We start from the raw sequence: 13,061 nt of genomic DNA, 5'->3' as shown, positions 1-13,061 counted from the left end.
CTGCCGGGTCCTCTCCCCCCGTCACCCTCCTCCCACCAGCATGGGGGAGGAGAGACGAGAGGGTGGAGAGGCAGAAAAACTTCAATTAGGCCACAAAGGCTGACAGCCCCCCCCCCCCCCCCCCCCCCGGCAGGCTCTTTGTCTGGCTGCACATCTCCTCATGTGCCAGCTGGAGGGAACACACACACACTTAACCACAGGGTTGTATGTACGTACACCCCCGTCCCAGGGCCAGAGGTTACATATATGTGTGTGTGTGTGTGTGTGTGTGTGTGTGTGTGTGTGTGTGTGTGTGTGTGTCAAGGCATTTAATGTAAGCCTGCATGTGTTAATGCATGTCAGGGTAACATTAATGAATATAAATGTGCCATTATGGAGGAAAATTACACTGGCACGCACACACACACACACACACACACACACACACACACACACACACACACACACACACACACACACACGGTGAGTGGCACTTCATCAAAAATAGATTCACCTACTGTTCAGCCTCACACATCCTTTGTCTTCGATCTGGGACAAAAGGGTGTTTCTATCTCTCACACACACACACACACACACACACACACACACACACACACACACACACACACGCACACGCCTCTACCAGTGTGTGAGTGTGTGTGTGAGTGTGTGTGTGTGTGTGTGTACCTGAATTCTCAGGTTTTTGGACTGACCACCTCCCTTCCTAAATGTCTCATCATTCAAGAGGGCAGAGCCAAACAAAGAAAAGACACACCTGCCACGTTAACACGCACACACACACAAAATATTAATGGGAGGTCCCATTGTGTAGTGAAAAGGGTTGTTAACACAGACGCACAGTGAAAAAACACACACAAAAGCAGCAGCGTGCACAGCTTCAGGTGCGTTGCAGATGTTTGGAGGACGACAACAAAGCTGCACATCAGCTCCATAAAGGTCAACAGTCCTCAGTGTGTGTGTGTGTGTGTGTGTGTGTGTGTGTGTGTGTGTGTGTGTGTGTGTGTGTGTGTGTGTGTGTGTGTGTGCATAAAGGCCAGGTGGATTGACGGTATGGATAAGATCTAGACTTCAGGTCCAGGAAAGAGGAGCTTTGTGCCGGATCAGCGCTCTAAAATCAACTCTTATAGATATTGGTGAGTGTGTGTCGCTCGTGTGGGAGTAACACAAACAGAAACACAAAACACCAATTGTTATTACAGCGAGAAATATGGACTGCAACAAAAACAAAGAGGCTGAAATCCATCCCTCCCTCTGTGACCCTGCATGAGGCTCAGAGCCAGCTGGAGGTCTCCTGCCCACAGACTCCCACTGGGATGCGATCAATGCCCAGCAGAGCTCCTGAAACACTGGTCAACACGCCTCAGGAGCCTCGTGTTCACATAAACACAGATTAAAAACTGATTCTACTCCAGGGAGTCCAAACTAAAAGTGGATAAAACCCCGTGGACTCAGCGTTAACCCGCCGGTGTGTCCGTCAGTCAAAGCTCTCAACTTCTCAACAGGTAAAGATTTCCTGTCATGTCGTCGGGAGGGAGATGGTGGTCATCTGCAGGCCAGAGTGTGTGTCTGTGTGTGTGTGTGTGTGTGTGTGTGTGTGTATAATTAGGAAGCATACCAGCCCACCAGCCAATCAGACGGCCGCCCACCGCCCTAAACCCAGATACTCGTCCAAATAGCCGTTCAACACGTTGACCCGAGGCCTCGGGCCGTGGGAGTGTTGATGGCACTAACGTACACACACACACACACACACACACACACACACACACACACACACAGCACACACACACACACACACACACACAGGCAGTGTTTTCATACGAGTGGCTTCAAAAAGTAAATTTAAAAAAAGCCAAATGAAGCGCTGGAGCGAAACATACTGTACAGAAGTTAATAATTGAGTGGAAAGTGGAATTAAGTCATCAGTTGGCAAATTAATGATTATTATTATAAATGCACAAAATAGTATGAAATTATATAATTATTTCTAAACACGTTATTATTATTGTGAAGGTGGAAATAGTGTCGAGTCCAACGTGTACAACCAGAAAATGAACGACACTCTGAGAGGCTGCAAATGCTAAATGCTACATGCTAGCTACCGTCGCTAGCGTTAGCATGGCTCTTAAACCATGAATCCTCGACCAGCGTAACATCTTCTGCAACATCTGCATTGAACATATTTAGATATTCTCTGATCGCTTCAGAAGGAAACTAGAAGTCGTGACTGAACGTCGTCTTCACCGTCAACACGGAGGCGACAGCAGCAAACACACAACGCATCGTGGACACACTGCCTGGAGATGGATGATGAAATTCTCCAGCGACGTGGTTTTTAGACGCGTCCCTTTGTTTTGGGCTCGGGGGCAAAGAGACGAGCAGCGAGGATGCATTATTAAAAAGCCCAGAGTGCACTAGTGATTAACGCCTGCTGGTTAAATGGGAACGCCTGAAATCCTCTGGGCCGTTTGTTATCGACTGCTGGAGTCTATCGCATCGTTAAGTGAAACGGTGGATTAACCCCGCGAGCTCTGAACGCACAAACAAGTCATGTGTTCATCTGTGTTCATCATGGTTACTGTGTTCTCCATCAAACCCAGGATTCATCACCGAGGAGTCATTCATTCATCCAACAATCCCTTCTTTGAGCCCACCATTCATCCTCCATCTACTCCAGAGTGTGTGTGTGTGTGTGTGTGTGTATAAGAATATTTGTACATGACTTTAACGTGTAACGCTTCATGTAAACTGAAGATATTCTATACGACCTAAATCTCCAGCAAACGGGGAAGAAAACCACGAGAGCTTAAGTGTGTGTTTGTGTGTGTGTGTGTGTGTGTGTGTGTGTGTGTGATGCATCACAGTATGTGCTCTGGCAGGCGAGATCCTCCCTCACCTCATTTGCCCTGAACGCCCCCCCACTAACTCCTTCACCGTCCAATTATCCGGAGCGGAGCTGTCTGGACCGCTGTGACGTCTCTGATACAACATTTCAGGTTCCAGGATGAAGCTTCATGTTAAACACAACGCTGCACCCGCTACTGTCAGAGAGGAGGGAGGGACAAAGAGATCCTGTGTGTGTGTGTGTGTGTGTGTGTGTGTGTGTGTGTGTGTGAGAGTGTGTGTGTGTGTGTGTGTGTGTGAGAGAGTGAGAGAATGAGAGAGAGAGTATTCATCCGATGCCAGATGAATTCACTTTGATCTATTGAGGTCAATGTGGAAATCATCTGAATCATGCTGTGATTGGACAGACACCAGATAAGGAGAACTGGCCCTCTCACACACACACACAAGAGCACTCACACACACTCCAAAGAGCGTGCAGACAAACACACACATACACACACTCAAAAGAGCATGCACACACCTCATGTGTTATTTATGCTCTTTGCTCATTGTTGCTGTTCGTTAGCGGCACACACACCAGCTTCTCTTCTCTTCCTGCACACACACACACACACACACACACACACACACACACACACACACACACACACACACACACACACGGCATTTTGAAGCTAACCCAGCGGGGCGACCGGACCGCTGCAGTCGCTGCTGTGTTTGTTTGTTTGTGCGCGTGATGAACACACAAGGTGTCGTGCGTGCGTGGGTTCGCTCCACAAAACGACTTCTAACCGGACCGACTTCTGTCCGGCGCCGGCTCAGAAGCTCACGAGCCATCAATGAGCAGAAGATACCGACGTCTGGATGAAGACCTGCTGCCCCCTAGTGGTCACTTCCTGTCAACACAAGACGTGAGGGCCTCCAGTGTGAACGCATGAGGAGGGAGCGCAACACAAGTGTAACATCAAAAGGTTGTGTGTTGGGCCCTGAAGGCGACCGGAGAGCGAGTGAACCGAGAATCCCACTGCGCCTGAACGCATCCTGTGTGGGAGGAAAACAAAGTGCTGGAGCTGCTGCTCACGTTACACATCCTGTGAAAACAGTGTAACACAAGAGGAGAGGACGAATATGGGGAATAACTTCACGCCGCTGTACAGAAACATCCTCATGACCTCACTGACGACGTCAAGGATCAAAGCAAACACTGAAAACACGACAAACAAACGCAGCGGTGAACCTGCTGTTGTTACCGATGTCCACATGAGGGCGCTGTGAGCGTCCCACAATCCCACTGGAGCCCCTGCAGGTCGGGCGTGTTGGTCTGACAGGATGTGGCTGTTACACTTACAGAAGAGCGGGAACGAACACCTAAACGGCAGCAGAGAAGATCTGAGAAGAGATTGTTGTTTTTAAATGGACTTGTTGCTTCATTTGGGGGATACGGTTTGTTCTCAGCTCGTTTAGATCCGCTCTCACAGATATCCTGCCCCCTAGGGAGTGAATGCATCCACACCGCATCGCCCTCATCCACCGCCAGTGAGCCGCAAAGCAAAACCCGCAGATCAAAACCCGCAGATCAAAACCCGCAGATCAAAACCCGCAGATCAAAACCCGCAGATCAAAACCCTCCCGTGACTTCTGCTGCGAGAGCCGAGGAATCCAGGACGATCCGTGAAACGACGCCAAAACCACACGCGATGAAACGGAGGCTCTGGGAAAGAATTAGCGTGGCCTAAGAGGTAATCCTGAGAGCAAACAGCCAAGTGCCAAGAACGAGCACGCGGCTGGAAAGACACAAACCAACACACAGTGTGTGGTCACACACAAACAGCTCAACACAATGAACGGAAAACAACTTTCTTCTGGAGGGATCTTCCTCCAGGTATGATGCCATGCCCATACTTTTAATGCCAGACCTGCAGGCTGAGGGTAGTTAGAGGTTCCTACATGGGAACACACACACACACACACACACACACACACACACACACACACACACACCGTGACCTGAAACCTCTCTCTGACCCTGGGCGTGGACCAGATAACCGTCGCGGAGTGCATAATCATGATGATGTATAATAATATATACTGCTGCAGAGGAACTGGAGCACCAAGTGGTTTTTTATGTTATGCAACATTTGTCCACCCAGCTGTGTATTTGTTTTCTTTTCCAACCTCTAAGAGGAAGTGAAAGCGATGAGCGCAGCAGCAGAAGTCCTGGAGACATCAAGCAGAGAACTGAGAGCCGGTGCTTTGAAACCTCTTCAGGACTTTCATCGTTTCCCCCGGCGTGCAGCCGACCACTAAAATAGCTTTCTTGGAGAACAAAAGTTACAAAAGCTGGCAACGATGTGATGATAATGAAGCTTATTTGTACGACGCACATCAACACGTACAGGAGAGCGCACACTGACAGACACGCACATTCCCACATGTATTTAGGAATAAATCTGAATGAGATCTGTGAGCTCTGAGCCGCCTCCAGGTGGGATCCAACAGGGTGAAACGGGTTCTTTACGCCAGTAAACCGGCAGGTAGCAGTCCTTCATTATCAGGTTGAATGATTGGACGAGCTCGTTTCAGTAGAGGAGGCGGTTCAAGATCCAGACTTCATCCCCGGCTATCTGACACCACGCGGCCTCCACACAGCAGAGCACGTCCAGACTGCAGACGTTTCATACACTCCCATCGTCCTACAGTTTGAGATGTGGGCTCGTTCTGGTGACACAGCGCTGCTGCAGCATGAGGAACTCGTGGTTATTGAATGTCAACGTCTGTGAACTCATGCGAGACGCTGAATGAGACACATCGAGTCTTCTGTGAGTCAGCAGCCGCTGACCGCCGACCGGCCAACACTCAACTTCCTCCTGCAGCGAGGGAGACGCATGAAACACACCTGAGAGCTGAGGCAGGAAACACAGGCAGGAGAAATGTTTAACAAGCGCTGGCCTCATCTGCTCCTCGTTCTGTACAGCTTCACCTGCTTCACTGTTGATGACCTCACTCATGACATCATGACGCAGCGCCGACTGTGTTGGTACGTGATTGATGATCAATTATTTAGATTTCACTTCAGTTTCAATTCGGATTTTAGATCAGATTTACAATTTATATTGCCAGATTGCAATTTTATATATATATATAAATAATATATATATGTATATATATATATATTTATGTATATATATATATATATAAATAATATATATATGTATATATATATATATTTATGTATATATATATATATATATATATATATATATATATATATATATATATATATATATATATATATATATATATTTATTTATGTATATATATATATATATATATATATATATATATATATATGTATATATATATATAAATAATATATATATATATATTATATATATATTATATATATATATATTATATATATATATATATTATATATATATATATTATATATATTTATATATATATTTATATATATATATATATTTATATATATATTTATATATATATATATATTTATATATATATTTATATATATATATATATATATTTATATATATATATATATATATTTATATATATATTTATATATTTATATATATATTTATATATATATATATATATATATATATATATATATATATATATAATATTTATATCTCTGTAGCTCCACAGTAACGCAGTAATAACGTGTTTGGTTTGTGATCAGAAGTCATTCAGACCCCCTGCTGTCAGAGTGGGAAAAGATGAATTATTATGAAGTAATGAAGTGATAAATGTGGCCGTGCACGCCCACTGGCAGTGTCTGACCACACACACACACACACACAGTCTCCATGGCAGCCACAGCAGTCAGCCAATCAGAGGAGGTCTGGTGTTTTCTGATTTCAGACGGAGAGGAACTTTAAGTCTGAATGTCAACACATTAAAAAGCAGCAAACGAGCTGTTATTCTGTTCATAACGTCCTTCTCTCCAACGGGCTTTCCCTCCACTTACAGATCAACAACGGCCGGATCGATTCAATGACGTCACTTCCACGTGGAGCACGCCGGCGGCCGCCGTGTGGGTCGGTTAACTGACAGGAAACGACCCGTCACTGAGCTGCTGCTGCTGCTGCTGCTGCTGCTGCTGCTGCTGCTCTGAGGGGCTTTCACAGGAGGAACCAGCTTCCTGTACTTTTCTGCCTCAATCTGATAGGAGACAAGGCGTCCAGCTTGTCTGTGTGTTGTTTATGGGATGGAAGGGCGAGTGAGGGGCGATCCAGCTCGGCCTGTCTCGAGGGAGATCAGAGCAGCAGTACAGGAATGGATGAGAAGAGGAGGTGGGAGGGGTCAACTTGACTCTTAAAGTGAAAACCAGTGAAGCCACTTCTTGAAGCCAAAGCCCCCGGGAGGCCCGCGCCTTTGTTGGTTCTAGGAATGGGCGTGCACACATGTACAAAGGGCAGAGAGCCGACGTCCCGCTAATTAAACACAGAGCTGGAGGGAACGGCTCAGTGTGGAGACATCAACGCTCTGGAAACAATAGCTTCCTTTTAATTGTTCACTGCCAGAAGTCGACCTCATCAAGTGCAACAACAGATGTGACGCCGACAGTTAGAACCAAATGATGCCGATATTGATCCGTGTCAGTCACCACATCCATAAGGTATCACAGCTTGCATCTTGCATCCTCGCTGCTCGTCACGGTCTCTCCCGTTGCAGCATCCTGAGCGGCGACAGGATCCACACCGAGTGTTATTTGAAACCGAGAACTGAGGCCAAAGCTGCGAAGATGAAGACAAACAAAACCACTTTGAAGCAACTTCCTCATGAAGCGTCTTACCGCTGATTGCCATCACAAACGGAACAAAACACAAGTGATGTAGAACAACCAGAGGACAGCGGTACACCTTTCTAACAAGTAATGAACTGAGACACAGATCGAGGATGTGTGTGTGTGTGTGTGTGTGTGTGCATGTGCCTTTGCACGTGGTGAGCCAGATATAAATATAGAGATGAGGGCAGCAGGCGATATCAAAGTCCTGGCCTTGCATTCCTCACCTACGATACAGAACCACGGTCAACTCCTGCATCCCTCTCAGAAAACCAGCAATGATGCTGCAAAACCCACACCTCCCACTCCATCGCAGAGACATCCTGTCTGCACCACTACAACGACACACTCATCACCACGGTAACACTGGGACCAGCCAGACCATAAATAGCACTTTAGCTGTGAGGATTTTAAAGGATTTGAAGAAGATATTAGAACGTTAAAAAACCTGTCCCACTGCTGCTGCCACCGCGTTGCTGGAGTGTAAAGCTGTTAAACAGTAACAGCAGCCATATACACACACACACATATATAAAATGTGTGTTACAACACACACGGAAGAACATATCACACATCTACCTGAGCTTTACAGCAGCTGTTGCCTGGGAAATATCTCAGCCAGAGTTTTGAGAGCGGTGTCCTCTGATTGGTGTAAAGCTCCTCACTCTGCAGTAACTCGGCCTCACAGCCTCAAACACTTTAATGTGCCAATGAAAGAGTCTGAGCCGCCATTCGCACCGCAGAGCGTTAACATGGAAACAATATGACGAGGCCCACAGTCGCCCATCGTCTCCCTCCTCAGCGCATGCTATTCAGGACGAGCCTGAACTAGCCCGGCTTATCTGAGGGAAGAGCGAGTCGACCCAGAGGAGAGAGATGTTTGTCATATCCAGAGATCAGTGACAGGAACCGGTTTGTCCTCCAGTGATCGACAGCAGCCGTTAACTAGCTGTTATCAACGCACCAAAAGGTACGCAGAGACGAGGAAGCTACACCCTGCTAGCAGGGTGACGCATGCGGCCATGCAGGGTTTCATTCGTTGCCTGAATTATACTTCTGCAACTACAGCTGCTGCTGCCACGCAGTCGGATTGACGGACTCGTGTTGGTTCATAGTTCCTGTGTGTTTCATACTCCAGACCAGCAGGTGGCGCAACGACCGTTAAGAGTCGACCTGCACACCGACGTTCAAAGATGTCTCCCTCCAGGAATTCACCTCCATCTTTGTGTCCTGATACTCCATCAGACGGGTTTTATAAATGCTCATATTTGTGGACCTCTTCAGCCAAACGTTCTTCAACAGGATCCATTGTTTGTGTTTCTGCTGTGGCTTTAAAAACAGAGGTATGATGCTGTGAAACCGGACATGAGCGACTCATAAAGGACGTGGTTAGCGGACCAATCACAGCCTTGTGGGCTTGCGTCGCTTTGACGGATAATCAGAAATTTGGGGTGACGCACGCAAGCATGCAAAATGGCCGATTTGACCACGTAAGGTCGGCCATGCGTGTCTTGCGTGTCATGCGTGTCTTGCGTCTCTGCGTAAAACCAGAGTATAAATCAGCCTTTACAGCCGCAGATCGTTGAGCCAAGACAGCGACGCTGGAGGAGGAACGATGACCTCATCCTGTGAGATGTTTCTTTGAGGCAACTGGAAAAGTTGCTTCCTCGGTGCCGACACCGCCATGCATGATGTCATCATTAAATGGCTCGTACCCGTTTAGCGCTTTGACACTACATGACATCATTCACCCGTTCACACACTGATGGGAGGAGCTACCATGAGTATGAATGGATTATCAACTATTCATACTGCGGAGGCGCTACGGGAGACATTTAGGGTTCAGTGCCTTGCTCAAGGACACATCGACCTGGGCTCGCGGAGCCGGGGATCGAACCGCCGATCCTCTGATTGAAGGATGACCCGCCCACCACCGACAGTCATGAGCTCACCTGGCTAACAACGAGGCATCACACCTCTGGGTCCAACGGGACTTTGTTTGATAATACTTTAAATACATTTAAACACGTTTTGGCCTCACGCCAAAGACTTTAACCCCAAAATGAAACGTCCAGAAATACTTGTTAGCACAGAATATCTAGTATTTATGTAATGAATCATCTCAACACGTTGCCCTCAAGGTTGTTTTTGATAATTACAACAGGCCTCAGAATTTCATATTTAATCATTTTTACTTGGAATTTAAAATTCAGAGAACATCTATGATGACACACAGCCAGCAGTTATTAAAAAAATTTAATGTGAGTGTTTTTTTTGTTGTTGCTCTGCTACTTTCTGAGAGGTGTTGTAGGGAAAGGAAACAGGAAACTCCTTTTGGCAAAGGCCCTCAATCAACTGACCTGATGAACTTCACCTCCTGATCCCTCGTGACCAGTTAAACAGTGGTTACACTTTACTGGCTGCAGGAATAAAAACACAACCCTCAGTGCAGATCAAAGTTGCCGCGGGCTAAAGATAAGCGATGCATTACGCTCCCTCGCTCCACTGGAGCTGGCTCACACTCAATAAAACAGACTTCTCTCCATAGAAACGCTTGAAATAGTTAGGATAGCTGCAACATGCAACACGTCCACCTCTCCGTTACTGAGAATTTCACATGAAGAAATGAATAAAATTCAACAAAGCTCAGGTTAAAAGTCTTAAAATACCAACGGCCGCTCCGTGAATCAGAGGTGAGTCACGCCTCAGAGGCTTCAGACGCGCATGACCCGCTGGATGACCTCTTCCCGGCAAACGAGCGACACACAAAAGGTCTCGGCGTGATCGAGGCCGCTGGCATGAGGCCCGCCGCCGCCGCTGCATACGGCGTGGGAGCAAGCGAGGACAAGCGTCCCATGATGCCGAGCGAACCAGGAGCCGGACAACCGCCGGTACCTTCATTAAAAAGCTCGGCCTCGCAGCCGAGAGCGCAGAAGCCCCCGAAAACGCTCCAGAGCTCCACGCCCTCCATTGTTTACAGGATGGAGACTTTCCACTGATTGTTTCCTCTTTGTCCGAGCAAAACATAATTATCCTGCTGGATATGACAACAAAGATGGAATAGATTAGGAGACTTCCAGTGAGTGCTTATCCTTATGACCCTCAGGTTTATGGGAAAACAGGCCCCTAATGTGTATCTGCTTCACTACATTGGAAAACAAACACAGCGTCTTCTTTGGACATCGACGCAGGCCTTCCTTTGTCCTTTTGATTTGAGATGAAGAGGCCAGCTCATGAGACATAAGACGATCTCACACCGAGTCATGTCCACGTCTTCTCCAAGTTTCCCACACATTCATGTCTGCTTGATGAAGTTTCGTCAAAAAGGCGTGTCTTTGATTGACAGGCCCTGAAATATGACGTGTAGGATTTCACACTTTAGCTCAACACCTGGTCACAGAGAGTCTTCCTGAAGCGATAGAAAGACACAGCTGATGCTTCAGTGTTTCACTGAGTCTCATTGTTACGGAGACGGAGCTCTGGACCTGAAGGCCTTGCTCTGCTCCAGCTAATAATACTGCTATATTTTTGGCTTCCTGCTTCAAATACTGAAGGCAGGAATTTTCCAAAATCCTTTTATGTAACTCAGACCACTTAAAATGCAGCAAATTAAATGACAGACAGAACCACAATGAAAAGGGTAAAAAAAATGCGAATAATTAGTCCTATGCCACCCATAATCCTCAAATATTAAACTGTGGCAGAAGAATGTGTCTCAGAAGGTTTTGTCTTCCTCAATCTATTCTCAAGCTCGAGTCACTGAATCTTGACTCATGACACAGATCATCCACATGGATGTTGCCACACTTCATTAAGGGAAGTCTCAAAGGCCGCGGCATCGTGTGTGAGTCCAGCGTCCTGGATTAGCATCGTTAGCATCGTTAGCACCGCGGCGTCAACACTATTGTCCTATAAAACTACAAACACCAACGAAACACTGTCAATGCTTTGATTTATGGATAAGTATTTACGGATGAGTATTGATGGATGAATGTTTATGGATAAGTATTTATGGATAAGTATTTATGGGTGAATATTTATGGGTGAATATTTATAGATGAGTATTTATAGATGAATATTTATGGATGAGTATTGATGGATGAGTATTGATGGTTGAATATTTATGGGTGAGTATTTATGGGTGAATATTTATGGGTGAATATTTATGGGTGAGTATTTATAGATGAGTATTTATAGATGAATATTTATGGATGAGTATTGATGGTTGAATATTTATGGGTGAGTATTTATGGGTGAGTATTTATAGATGAGTATTTATAGATGAATATTTATGGGTGAATATTTATGGGTGAGTATTTATAGATGAGTATTTATAGATGAATATTTATGGATGAGTATTGATGGTTGAATATTTATGGGTGAGTATTTATGGATGAGTATTTATGGATGAGTACTTATGGATGAGTATTGATGGGTGAGTACTTATGGATGAGTATTGATGGGTGAGTACTTATGGATGAGTATTGATGGATGAATATTTATAGATGAGTATTGATGGATGAATATTTATGGGTGAGTATTGATGAGCTGACGCCTTGAAGCGGCAGCACAGCGTTAGGTGAGAGCTAGCGTAGCTTAGCACAAAAGACTGGGAACAGGGTAAACATTCAGCAGCACTCGGTCCAAAAGGTAAAAATGAAATATATAAATAAAAAGCAATAATTTCCTCTCGCTGGTTGCCTGGCAACCTCAAAGTCACGACAACGCTCAAGGAAGCAGCGAGAGAAAAATTTAAACCACGAGGCAGAGGCCGCCTTTATGCTAAGCTAACTAGCCAAAAGGCACAGACGTGATACGTACAGATACGAGCCAAAAAGCGTTGCGTTTCCCAGAATGAACTATCCATGTAAAGCACCTCGTAACCCGACGCTCGTCAGTGAGCTTTATTTAAATAAAGTTGCACTTGACTCACTACATTTACATCAACCGTATGATTTACATTGAACCCGTACCAGATTATCAGACGGTGTTGCGGCTGTGAGCTTCGTAATGTACATTCAGTTTCCATCTCGCTTGTCTTGTATACTTTAATCTGTGGATTTAAGTATAATCTCCGTGGTCAACAACACCCTCATCATCCACTGCAGCTCCGATGGGGATGATCAGACCTCTTCATTTCTGTGCCTGAAACCAGGCCCCAAAAGGTCAGACCAAGGTCCCAAAGGTCAGACTCCTATACTTAAAGTGGACGGCACCACACAAGACTTAGTACACACTAATAGAGCGGCATAGAGACTTATCTGCTTACACATAGTCCCAAAGCACATAGACAGACAACCTGAGGCCGTGTCAGAGGTCAACCACTTTGTCTACATTGTTGAAAGTACGGCACCGTGGTTGTTCACCTGTTTACGTTGAAAATGTCATTTTGCAGCAGACT

General features: G+C 45.7%; 1 protein-coding gene across 1 annotated transcript in view; it reads right to left on the bottom strand.

The window, feature by feature from the left end:
- The window catches only part of abr (ABR activator of RhoGEF and GTPase), a 96,286-nt gene that overhangs the window by 81,776 nt on the left and 1,449 nt on the right, over positions 1-13,061 (bottom strand). The gene's annotated exons all lie outside the window — the stretch shown is intronic.

This window comes from Clinocottus analis, unplaced genomic scaffold, assembly GCF_023055335.1.
Source record: "Clinocottus analis isolate CAN_PGR_092001 unplaced genomic scaffold, fCliAna1.0.p SCAF_5, whole genome shotgun sequence".
Classification (NCBI taxonomy): domain Eukaryota; kingdom Metazoa; phylum Chordata; class Actinopteri; order Perciformes; family Cottidae; genus Clinocottus; species Clinocottus analis.
The sequence above is the reverse complement of the archived record's forward strand: the minus strand, read 5'-3'. Positions and strand labels throughout refer to the sequence as shown.